At 41.4% G+C, this 12,768-nt stretch overlaps 1 protein-coding gene across 1 annotated transcript in view; it reads right to left on the reverse strand.

Moving 5' to 3' along the window:
- The window catches only part of NKAIN2 (sodium/potassium transporting ATPase interacting 2), a 1,202,246-nt gene that overhangs the window by 189,375 nt on the left and 1,000,103 nt on the right, over positions 1-12,768 (reverse strand). The window lies entirely within an intron of this gene.

Below are 12,768 nucleotides of genomic sequence, written 5' to 3' on the forward strand. Positions count from 1 at the left end.
TGATTCCCACTCGCAATCAATTAATCACATAGTAGTGTATACACATCAATCCCAGTCTCCCAATTCATCCCACCCCCCGTTTTCTCCTTGGTACCCATACGTTTGTTCCCTACATCTGGGTTTCTATTTCTGCTTTGTAAATAAGATCTACACTAATTTTTTCAGATTCCTCATATATGCGTTAATATGCAATATTTGTTTTTTTCTCTTTCTGACTTCACTGTGTGTGACAGTCTGTAGGTCCATCCATATCTGCACAGAAGACCCAGCTTCTTTCCTGTTTATGGCTGAGTTGTGTCCCACTGTATATATGCGCCACACCTTTACCCACTCCTCTGTTGATGGACATTTAGATTGCGTTCACAGCCTGGCTATTGGAAACAGTGCTGCGGTTAACATTGAGGTGCATGTGTCTTTGAGTTATGGTTTTTTCTGGGTATATACCCAGGAGTGGGATTGCTGGGTCACATAGCAGTTCTATTTGTAGTTTTCTAAGGAGTATGTCAAGGCTGTATATTGTCACCCTGCTTATTTAACTTCTATGCAGAGTACGTCATGAGAAACGCTGGGCTGGAAGGAACACAAGCTGGAATCAAGATTGCCGGGAGAAATATCAATAACCTCAGATATGCCGATGACACCACACTTATGGCAGAAAGTGAAGAGGAAATAAAAAGCCTCTTGATGAAAGTGAAAGAGGAGAGTGAAAAAGTTGGCTTAAAGCTCAACATTCAGAAAACGAAGATCATGGCATCTGGTCCCATCACTTCACAGGAAATAGATGGGGAAATAGTGGAAACAGTGTCAGACTTTATTTTTTGGGGCTCCAAAATCACTGCAGATGATGACTGCAGCCATGAAATTAAAAGATGCTTACTCCTTGGAAGGAAAGTTATGACCAACCTAGATAGCATATTCAAAAGCAGAGACATTACTTTGCCGACTAAGGTCCATCTAGTCAAGGCTATGGTTTTTCCTGTGGTCATGTATGGATGTGAGAGTTGGACTGTGAAGAAGGCTGAGCACCGAAGAATTGATGCTTTTGAACTGTGGTGTTGGAGAAGACTCTTGAGAGTCCCTTGGACTGCAAGGAGATCCAACCCGTCCATTCTGAAGGAGATCAGCCCTGGGATTTCTTTGGAAGGAATGATGCTAAAGCTGAAATTCCAGTACTTTGGCCACCTCATGCAAAGAGTTGACTCATTGGAAAAGACTCTGATGCTGGGAGGGATTGGGGGCAGGAGGAGAAGGGGATGACCGAGGATGAGATGGCATCACTGACTTGATGGATGTGAGCCTGAGTGAACTCCGGGAGATGGTGATGCACAGGGAGGCCGGGCGTGCTGTGATTCATGGGGTTGCAAAGAGTCGGACATGACTGAGCAACTGAACTGAACTGAAAGAGCCTCCTTACTGTTCTCCATAGTGGCTGTATCAATTTACATTCCCAGCAACAGTGCAAGGGGCTTCCCTTTTGTCCACACCCTCTCTAGCATTTATTGCTTGTAGACTTTTTGATAATAGTGATTCTGCCCAGTGTGAGATGACATCTCGTTGTAGTTTTGATTTGAATTTCTCTAGTAATTAGTGATGTTGAGCAGCTTTTCATGTTTGTTGGCCATCTGTATGTCTTCTTTAAAGTGTGTGCTCAGTCATGTCTGACTCTTTGCAACCCCATGGAATTTTCAAGGCAAAAATACTGGATGGATTGCCATTTCCTCCTCCAGGGGATCTTCCCAACCCAGGGATAGAACCTACGTCTCCTGCATTGGCAGGTAAATTCTTTATCACTGCACCGCCTGGGAAGCCCTATGTTGTCTTTGGAGAAACGCTTATTTATATCTTCAGCCCATTTTTTTGACTGGATTTTTTTTTTTTTAATATTGAGCTGCATGCTGCCACTGCTAAGTCACTTCAGTCATGTCTGACTCTGTGTGACCCCATAGATGGAAGCCCACTAGGCTCCCCCGTCCCTGGGATTCTCCAGGCAAGAACACTGGAGTGGGTGAGCTGTTTGTATATTTTGGAGATTAATCCTTTGTCAGTTGCTTCATTTGCAAATATTTTTCTTCCATTCTGAGGGTTATGTTTTCATCTTGTTTATGGTTTCCTTTGCAGTGCAAAAAAGCTTTTAAATTTAGCTAGGTCCCATTTGTTTAGTTTCTCTTTTTATTCTTATCACTCTAGGAGGTGGATCAAAAAAGATCTTGCTATGATTTATGTCAAAGAGTGTTCTGTATTTTCCTCTAAGAGTTTTATAGTATCTGGTCTTATATTTAGCTCTTTAGCCCATCTTGTTTATTTCTGTGTGTGGTTTTAGGGAGTCTTCAAGTTTTATTCTTTACATGTAGCTATCCAGATTTTCTAGCACCACTTATTGAAAAGACTGTCTTTTCTCCATTGTATGTTCTTGGCTCCACTGTCAAAGATTAGGTGGCTATAGGTGCCTGGGTTAATCTGTGTTTTCTGTCCTGTACTATATATTTATATTTCTGTTTTTAATGCCAATAACGTACTGTCTTGAGTACTGTGGTTTTGTAGTATAGTCTGAAGTCAGGGAGCATGATTTCTCCAGCTCCATTTTTATTTCTTGCTTGTAGGTTTATTCCTTTCACAACTTTAAATATAGTGTAGCTGTCCCTTTTGTCCTGCAGAGCCTTATGGAACTTCCCTTGTATTTTATTTATTGCTTTTCTCTTGTTGCTTTTAAAATTTTCTCTGTAACTTTAGTTTTTGTCAGATTGGTTACTATGTATCTTAATGTTTCCTCCTTGGGTTAATCCTTCATGGGATTCTCTGTGCTTCCTGGGTTTGGATGACTGTTTTCTTTCCCATGTTAGGGAAGTTTTCAGCTATTATCTCTTCGCATGTTTTCTTAGGCATGCTCTGTCTTGCTTCTCCCTATGGGACTCCTATAATGTAAATGTTAGTACATTGGACTTTGTCCCAGAGGTCTCTTGAACTATCCTCAATTCTTTTCATTCCTTTTTCTTCTGTTCCAGTCTGTCTGCAGCGCATTCATCCTCCTGCCTCATTTAGTTCTGCTATTAATTCCTCCTAATGCATTTTTCATTTCAGTTATTGTATTCTTTGACTCTATTCTTTCTATTTTATAATTATTAAATACTTTGTGCATCCATTCATTTCCTGAGTTATTGGATTATCTTTTCAGTCATTATTCTGAACCCTTTCCCAAATAAACTGCCTATCTCCATTTCACTTAGATGTTCTTCCAAGGTTTCATCTTGTTCCTTTGTCTGGATCATCCTCCTTTGCCATCTCATTTTCTTTAAATTTTTATTTGTATTTTCTTTCTGTGGTAGGTTAGTTACATTTCTCCACCTTGGACAAGTGACCCTCTTAGGGGATTCTGTGAGTCTCAGCAGTACAGTGCCCTCTTGTTACTTAAGAGCCAGGATCAGGGTAGCTTTTGACTTGCATTTACAAACTCAGTTCTGCAGGCTGCAAGATTTTAGCTTTCTGGCCTCTGGTTTCTGCTCCCTCCTGGTGAGTAAGGCTAGTCTCCTGTGGTCATGTATGGATGTGAGAGTTGGACTGTGAAGAAGGCTGGGCGCTGATGAATTGATGCTTTTGAACTGCGGTGTTGGAGAAGACTCTTGAGAGTCCCTTGGACTGCAAGGAGATCCAACCAGTCCATTCTGAAGGAGATCAGCCCTGGGATTTCTTTGGAAGGAATGATGCTAAAGCTGAAACTCCAGTACTTTGGCCACCTCCTGCGAAGAGTTGACTCATTGGAAAAGACTCTGATGGTGGGAGGGATTGGGGTCAGGAGAAGGGGATGACCGAGGATGAGATGGCTGGATGGCATCACGGACTCAATGGATGTGAGTCTGAGTGAACTCCGGGAGATGGTGATGGACAGGGAGGCCTGGCGTGCTGCGATTCATGGGGTCACAAAGAGTCAGACACAACTGAGCGACTGAACTGAACTGAAGAGGCTTATGCCAGTTTCTTGGTGGGAGGGGCCGGTGCCTGCCCTTTGGTGGGTGGAGCTGGGTCTTGGCCCTCCAGTGGCCAGGCCTATGTTAAGAGGCACGTCTAGAGGTGGCTGTATGTTCAGGAAGTCTTTAGGCAGCTTGTTTGTTGGTTGGGGGTGGGGATAGGGGGCTGTGTTCCTGCCCTTTAGAGTTTTTTGCCTGAGGCTTACCAACACTGAAGCCTATGGCCTGTTGGGTGAGGCAAGGTGTTGGTGCTTATGACCCAGGTAAGATGTCTGCCTTCAGTGAGAGTTTATATAGATGACACTCGCCAATATCTACACCACCACCAGTGTCCACGTCCCCAGGGTGAGCTACAGCTGTCCCCAGTCTCCCCAGGAGACCCTCTAAGACCAGCAGGTAGGTCTGGCCCAGGCTCCTATGAAGTCACTGCTTGTTCCCTGGGCCAGTGCACGTGAGATCTTGTGCACACTTTCCAAGAGTAGAATCTCTTTTTCCCCAGTCCTGTGTAGCTCTTGCACTCAGCCCCGATTACTTCCCAAGCTAGCTGCTCTGGAGACTTCTCCCAATGTCAGACCCCTAGGCTAGGGATTTTGACCTGGGGCGCAGAACTCTCACTCTTGTGGGAGAACAACTGCCAACCATTGTTCTCCAGTTTGGGTTGTCCACCTAGGTGGTATGGAATTTGATTAAATCGTGAGTGCACTCCCTTTCCTAATGTCTTGTGGTTTCTCATTTGTGTCTTTGGATGTAGAATATCTTTTTCGTCGATGGTTGTTCAGCAGTTACTTGTGATTTTGGTGTTTTTGTGGGCGCAGGTGAGCTCAAGGTCCTTCTCTGCCGTCTCGTCCCTCTGGGCCCCACATTTCCTGTTTTCCCTTAGGTTTCTTGTAATTTCTCCAGGAAAGTCTGAAGCAGACTGGATGACCTAGGCTTCTTGCCTGACAGTGCAGTTCCGGGGTCACATGGCAGCTTTGCTCCAGTTATCTTGGCAGTCCTCGTGTGCTGGAGCCAGCAACCGCAGTGATGAGTGACTCCACACTCTCTAGCTTCCAGGGTCAGTAATAAATGGAAGGTCCAAGGTTCTCTTTTATTTTCCCACAATTCTCCCAGAAATCATGAATTGAAGTCTGAGAAAGGAAATTCTTTAATGGCTTGTATGATGAAATAGATTTTTGATCAGTTACAATAGGTCAGAATGGAGCAAACCCCTTGCCAGACAGCAGTTTTCCAACAGCGAAATGAAGAGACACGTAGCACGAGATCCCAAAGACAGGAGCGTCTGTCCCTGCAGAGTTTGGGAAACAGCATACTGGCATGCCAGGGCTTCCCAGGTGGCGCTAGTGGTAAAGAACCCACCTGCTAGTGCAAGAGACCTAAGATCCAAGGGAGCATTCCTGGGTCAGGAAGGTCCCCTGGAAGGGGGCGGGGTATGGCAATCCACTCCAGTATTCTTGCCTGGAGAATCCCATGGACAGAGGTGCCTGGTGGATTGCAGTCCATAGGGTTGCAGAGTCAGACACGACTGAAATGTCTTTGGATGCACAAAATGACATGCAGAAGCATTCTGGTTCCCCAACATGGAAACCTGCATGGTTTTCAGTAACTTTGTACTTTAAAAAATTCAGTCACAAAAGAACTAAAATTTACTGTAAGATCCTAAGGCTAAATTCAAACCTGACATATCTGACTCCTTTCACTCTAAAATGCAGTAATTAATTTTTCCTGGTGCTGTATTGTCACTTAGCATGAATTGAAGCTTTAGTTTTTATTAACTGTATAATTTGATTTCTCCCTAGTTGAGTCCATGTTAATCATTTTCCATAAAGAGAGATGTATGTGTCTGTCTGAGATCACTGAGAATGAGAAAAAAGTAAAGAGTAAAATTATTTCATGTTCAGGAAACTGTGAAAGAGCTCATACACATCGTGACAATCGCTTTTTCTTCTCCTGGTCTAAATTATCCAGGTAACTATGTAATTTCTCTGCTCTGTTTACCAGTGGGAACTAAGCTTTCAGGGCTGGTGGGAAAAGTAAAAGATGGTGAATAAAAAAATTGAACTCATGCCCATGGGCATCATTCTCTACATTGCTTTCCCATTCTGTAGTACAGAGGAGATAACAACCTTCCCTTTCCAGATAACTGAGGACCAGAGAAGTATAATGGGAATTGTTACCTTAAATGAGGATGAATTTGGTCTTAGTGGTAAGACTTGTAGGATATTGACATAATGAGATCTCTGACAATTTGTAATAATTAACCATTTTTTGTCTGAAGAATCCTACCAATAATTGTGGTTTCACACACAGCTGAAAAAATGTCCCAGCACTTTAAGATGTTTCCCTCTACAGTAAAAGACGGTCTTGATGTGGTCTTTCGGTATCAGTGCCCGGATTCTGTTCCCTGGTTACTCAGTTTGTGTATGGAACGCCTCCTACACCCAATCCTGACCTCTGCCTTTGTGTAAAGAGCCTCCATTTGCCTGTATGTATTTCTGAGCACAATATTGGCTTATCCACCCTGCTCTAAACCTTCTCTCCTCTCTGACCTAACACCTCAGACTCTATACACAGAATCATGGTACCTACATGGCACCTCTTCCTACGCTGGTTGCATTCATGCCTGTAACTTCCCATCAGCATGGGCTGGATTGACATCCTGGGCCTGACAGCCTTTCTGTGCTTGACTGTTTTCTGAGACCCAGTATGCAGTGCACATCAGCATAGAACCTAGAGTCTAAATATATTCAATAACTAACTGGCATAAATGTCTCTTAGATATGGCAAGTATCCAAGAAATACAGCTTCTGAATTGACATTCATTGAGTCAATATGGTTCATGTACTTAAAATGAATGTGGCGATGGGCGCTCTGTCTCTATAATTTGGCTTAACCTTTCCTTTTGACTAAAATGGATTTCTGGATAGTATATAATTTTGTTGTAATATGTTAATGTTGTAAAAGGTTTTGATGTTTGTCATTTTTAAACCATAAGCAGAGCAGCTAAAGGAAATGAATAAGAAACTTGTGTTCAATCAATGATCCCAAGTAGGCATAGCTTTTCTTACACTCCAAGGTACTTTTCTTCATTGTAAACAGAAGACAGTATTTCTCCTGTGCACATGGGCAAGGTATTTCTTGCTGTGAGCCAAAATAAATTGTAAAAAATTTTGATACACTAATTTTGTGGGCACCATTTGAGATAGGAAATAGGCTAGACTATGAATCTGGGGACTAATGGAGTCTGAGAAATCATTTCAGAGCCTCTAGACATAAAGGATAAACTGTCTATCAGTGTCTGAGGAAATTAGTTTGTGGAGGACTGTTCTGATTGACTTCTGATGCTCACTCCTCTCAGAATTATTATATCTCTGGGACTTACTTTTTAGACTCAATAAATTAGAAAAGAACTCATTTCCCATTCTTCAGGTTTTCACAAATGGAAAAAAAAATTCCATTTTATTCCTCCTCAGGGAAAAGGATGGGAAAAATCTATCTCTCATGTCTCTCTTTCCTGTCACTTAGCCCCACCACCTTCATGAAGAGTGACTTATTTGATGGGCCAGTTTGGAAAATGGCCTGAGCATGCTCAGTTTAGTCACACCACTCTTATTTGGAGCCTGCCTGTCTGCAGAACGCATACAGTCTTTATAAACCCACAGAATGGAATCAGAGGTATGTGGTGTATCCTCACAATAATATCCATATGGAAATAACACCTTCATACTGTTCTCCCTTATAAATATATGCAAGTCAACTGTATGTATGCCTGAAAGTTGAATGATTCAATACTAGAGAATGGAGCATGAATATAGGAAGCCCAATAAAGTATTAGAAAGGCCCATAGCCCACTTTTGAGGAATCCTGAGTTTAGGACCACAAACCCATAACCTCTGTTTAGTTGGATTGCAAATGAAAGTCTTATACTAGACACAGAAGAGAACTAGTTAGACCCTGTCTCTTTCCTAGATTGAATATAGTGCACTGAGGTAAAATTAGCTGTATATCATTAAAATAGCCATCCTCAAGTTATTTGTATTCTAAATATGTCTTGGTTCCTGGGAACCTGAAAGGGCCTATTTCAGGAAAATTAACTAAGATTACAGTTCTTCAAGATAATGAAGGCCATCACTGTGAAGGATAAAATATAAATAAGGCAGGATTATAGCCTTCAAAGACTGTACAACCTGATATCCAGGCAAACAACAAGAGGAATTATATCATAAGGTGGAACATGGCTGTAACCTTAGGAAAGAAGAAGAAAAAAACACTTTTGAAGTTAAGAAGGTCACATCTGGTTGAGTTATCATGAAAGGCTTAATAGAGAAGTTGGTACTTTAGACCTTAAAGAACAGAGAATATTAAAGTAAGAAGGGAATTATGGGCAAAGGTATAAAGTGAACAAGATAATTTAGAAAGGAAATAAATGGTGAGTCGGTCTGTGAGGCTACAGTCATTTTCTTCTGCATGTGTGTATGTGTGCAATTATGTGTGGGCACAAGTGTATAAAATGTATGTGAGTGTGCACACGTGGTGGGTTTAGTCGCTAAGTCATATTCGACCCTTGCGGCCTCATAGACTGTAGTCCGCCAGGCTCCTCTGTCCATGAGACTTCCCAGGCAAGAACACTGGAGTGGGTTGCCATTTCCTCCTCCAGCGCATGCATGCATGCTGCCGCTTCAGTTGTGTCCGACTCTGCGACCCCATGGACAGCAACCCACCAGGCTCCTCTGCCCATGGGATTCTCCAGGCAAGAATACTGGAGTGAGTTGCCATTGCCTTCTCCAAGTGCACATGTGACATGAATGTACATGTGTGAATGTATGTGTGAGCATGAGTGTGGGTATATATACACACTTGTCCGCGGGGAAAGGCACTGTAAGGGTACTGAGGCAGTGAGTGGAGTGTAACACAGGAAAGATGAGAATCATCGAACACTAAAGCAGAAGGGTCTAAGAGTCCTGATGGAGCATCCTATGGAAAGTGGTACCCACGGGTACCTGGGGTTTTTAGCTCACACAACCTCGAGTGCTAGCCTGGATGATTGAGGATTTGGACTTGCGTTGAATAAAGAAAAGTGATGGATGGAAACTGACATCTGTTGACACCTTTATAGACATTATCTCATCTCATCCTCACTACAGTCCTTTGGCAAGAGCATTCTTATATAGAGTGAGACAAAACGGAAGCTAAGTGATTAAGTGACTTGCTAAAGTACAACTAGGACCTGGACTTAGCTCCTACTTATCTTATTCCAAAGCTGATGTTTTCTCCCTGATACAGTGATTTTCAAATGTTGCCTGTTTACATATTATCTTCCTTGGTTTGCCCTATTACTACTTGTAATTTCTGAATGTTTTCTTGTAATTTAGTTATACATAACTCATTTTGAAAAGGAAATTAATTTCACTATTTGAGCTGGTTATACATTTCTAATATAAGTGGAAATTGTTGTGTAACATGGCATTCTGTATGTAGTGGCTATGAACCTCTTAAAAGAAGAAAAAAAATATCCGCCTGGCCATGTTCTTCGACATAATCTAGTATGCTTCGTGAAATACGGCATCTCACAGAATAAGAGGCCTGTCAGTGTTCTTGATATTTAGGAATTCCTCTGTTAGACTACTATTTACGTATAGGAAGCATTCAGTGAAGTATGAATCATTTCACAGAATGTGTTTCCAGGATGTCTGACTCATCTTTAAATGTGTGCTAAATATATAAATTTATATATGTAGATATGTAAATGTTGCCTCTTGGACCCATGGATCTCCATTTTATAAAGCTGATGATAACAGCTTAGGTGACCTAGGACCTGCCTCTTGATATGATCACTCAGTGATTCATTTACTGCATATTTTCTCAGAAGTGTCAGAATTTCATCAATTCAAAGCTGATCACGACGAACTCCCACAAACTTGGAAAAGAGCTTTTTGAATGGGACTTTTGGAATGTGGCCCTGCTTTTAGTCTACTTTCTATATTCCTACTTAGTTCAGTCCTGGCAATTATTTTTTCTTTAGATAGTTAGGCTTCCCAGGCAGGGCTAGTGGTAAAGAACCTGCCTGCCAGTGCAGGAGACATAAGAGGTGCGGGTTCAATCCCTGGGTTGGGAAGATTCCCTGGGGAATGGTAACCCATTCCAGCATCTTGCCTGGAAAATTCCATGGATAGGAGGAGCCTGGTGAGCTCCAGTCCATGGGGTTGCAAAGAATCGGACACAATTGAACACATGCACATGCAGATACGCAAAAAGCACAAAATATTTTTTTTTCTATTTTCAAGTAGTAATACACAGTAAATCTGGTTATATATACATTTTAATGAAGACAATGTAAAAAGAGTAGGGGCTTTAGAATGAGACACACTTTGAATCTGATCCTTGATGGTTTCTAACTGTCTAACCTTAGCCAAGTTAATTAACCTGTAAAATGTAGATAATACTTCTAAGTTTTTCTGAGATCACAATACATAAAGTATCTGCAGCACAAAATAGGTGCTCAATGAAAATGATTTTTCTCCTTTTGTTATAACTTCAAATTGTAAAGAAAGGTTGAAAGCAAAGTCAGATAAACTATAGATTTCTGAAAATACTTTTGATGTATCTCTGGTTCCTACCCAACTGTTTGGTACTCTGAAATGAACCAGATAATTTCCTCTTTGCTTTCATTTTGAACAGCTGCCTCTCTCCAGATACAAACTAAAGCAAAGGCCTATAATTTTGGATTCCACCTTCCTGAATCCTGAGAAGTAGCATTTTTCCTCCCTGGTCACTAGGGTCATAGCCTTAGCGAAGAGCAGAATCTGGTCTAGGTACCCAGCCCTCCTTCTGTGGCAGTGAGGGAAACCCCTGAAACTGACATGGTGTCAAATCTGCCATTGAACTGCTGCCTGTGTAGTTTAAAACTTAGATTTTTAGGAGAAGATGTGTCCCAGGGAAAGAGAGAAATTATGCCCAGCTATGACTTTGCGATTTATGTTTAGACACTTTGATGATTGTGTTTAGTGCCTTAGTGGAATGAAGGAAAGTTTAGTGTCAGGAAGATGGAGGAGGCAAACACAGATCAATATTACAGAGGAGACTCAAGGAAATGGCTTTTCTTCTTACTTAATATTTTTAATATGTGCATGATGCATCTTAGTGATTTAATTCTTAGTTTAGGACAAAATAAATATAGAAAAACTGGCTTTCGGAAATTAAGAAGTTAAAATGGAAAATTTTAAGAAATGAAGCCATACAAATGAGCCACTTAATCTATATGAAAGAACTAGTGAGGAAATGCAATGATGGATTTCATCTTTTATTTAAATAACTTACAACCATTTGCTCAAGTGATCTTTTCAGAATTCAAACCTCTAATTTGAAGATCTATATAGCTAATTCAAGACAGACACGTGTCACAAATGGAATCAAGCTTCTTGAGAACAGTATCTTGTGAGAAAAAAAATGCCTTGCTTTAAAAAGTGCAGCTCTAGTCCCTGCCTCTGGAAAAGCGCATAAAATAAATAATATTCTGGCTATAATTTGTAAGACTTCCGCACAATTGGGATTTTTAAAAAGTAATGCTGTGCCTAGGAGAAAAATCTTTTGTTAAACTTATTCCTTTCACTTCAAACCATTCTGCCATCTCATAAGAAAATTGGTATTTAAGCATTAGAATGAACTTGCTTTATTTGTGTCTTCTCTGATTTGTGTAACCCTTAGAGTCTTGAAGCCACAAAGAAATTATATTATCTGCTGGTAAGTGGCAGAACCAGGTAGAAGTCTCAGATCACCTAAATCTTATTCCAGTGTTCTTTTTCACACTTCTGCTCTTCTACATTGGACAAATTATGCACTCTTACACTATTGACCTTACAGGGATCATCATTTAAGCAAAATGCCTTTTTCTCTTTCCTTCAACATCTGGAATTGGCTATCTGTAAGTAAGCTCACTAATTACTTCTATTGATTCCTTAGACAGATATCTCTACTTAAGAGTCCAGGGAGGTTTTCTATTCTTAAAAGCGTGTAACCAAGTATTTATATTTACCTGTTTGACACCCCTTTCTCCTGCTTCTGATAACAAGATTACCACTTTTGTTTCGGGAACTGACTTTCCTGGGGATGTTAAGTGGACTGATCACAGTACTTCAACCCCTTAAACACAGTGATTTGTAAAAGGGAAAGGCCCTATCTCAAGTAGAAGCAATTAAGAGTCCATGCTGGGGAACTGGGCTGGACCTCAGAAGAGAGTGTCTCTGTCTGTGGTTGAATAGAACGAAGACTGAGAGAGCTTGCAGAGGCTGAGCGCCATCTCTCCTACCGTATCGGGGAGCATGTCTCAGAGTGAAGCAAGAGCACAGAAGAAAACCGATGAGAGTAACAGTGAAAGACGATGAGAGCACATTTCTGGTAGCTTCGCGGCGCTTGTGTCGTTGGGTTCTGCTGACCCTGAAGACGGCACCACCTCTTTAGGTTTTCTTGTTCATGAGTCAGTACCCTCCCTAGTGCTAGTCAGTCGTGTCTGACTCTTTTGCGACCCCATGGACCGTAGCCTGTTAGGCTCCTCAGTCCATGGAATTCTCCAGGCAAGAATACCGGAGTGGGTTGCCATTTCCTTCTCCAGAGAATCTTCCTCACCCATCAATCGAACCCATACCTCCTGTATTGCCAGGAAGTTTCTTTACCATCTGAGCCACCAGCGAGATTCCCTAATACCCTCCTTACCTTCCCTCTTTTTCTCTTAAACCAGCTTGGGTTGAGTTTCTGTGACTTAGAGTTTTAATACAATTTAATCCTTGTTTTTATTTGCATCCTCAAATGTTCT

Source organism: Ovis canadensis, chromosome 8 (assembly GCF_042477335.2).
Source record: "Ovis canadensis isolate MfBH-ARS-UI-01 breed Bighorn chromosome 8, ARS-UI_OviCan_v2, whole genome shotgun sequence".
Lineage (NCBI taxonomy): Eukaryota > Metazoa > Chordata > Mammalia > Artiodactyla > Bovidae > Ovis > Ovis canadensis.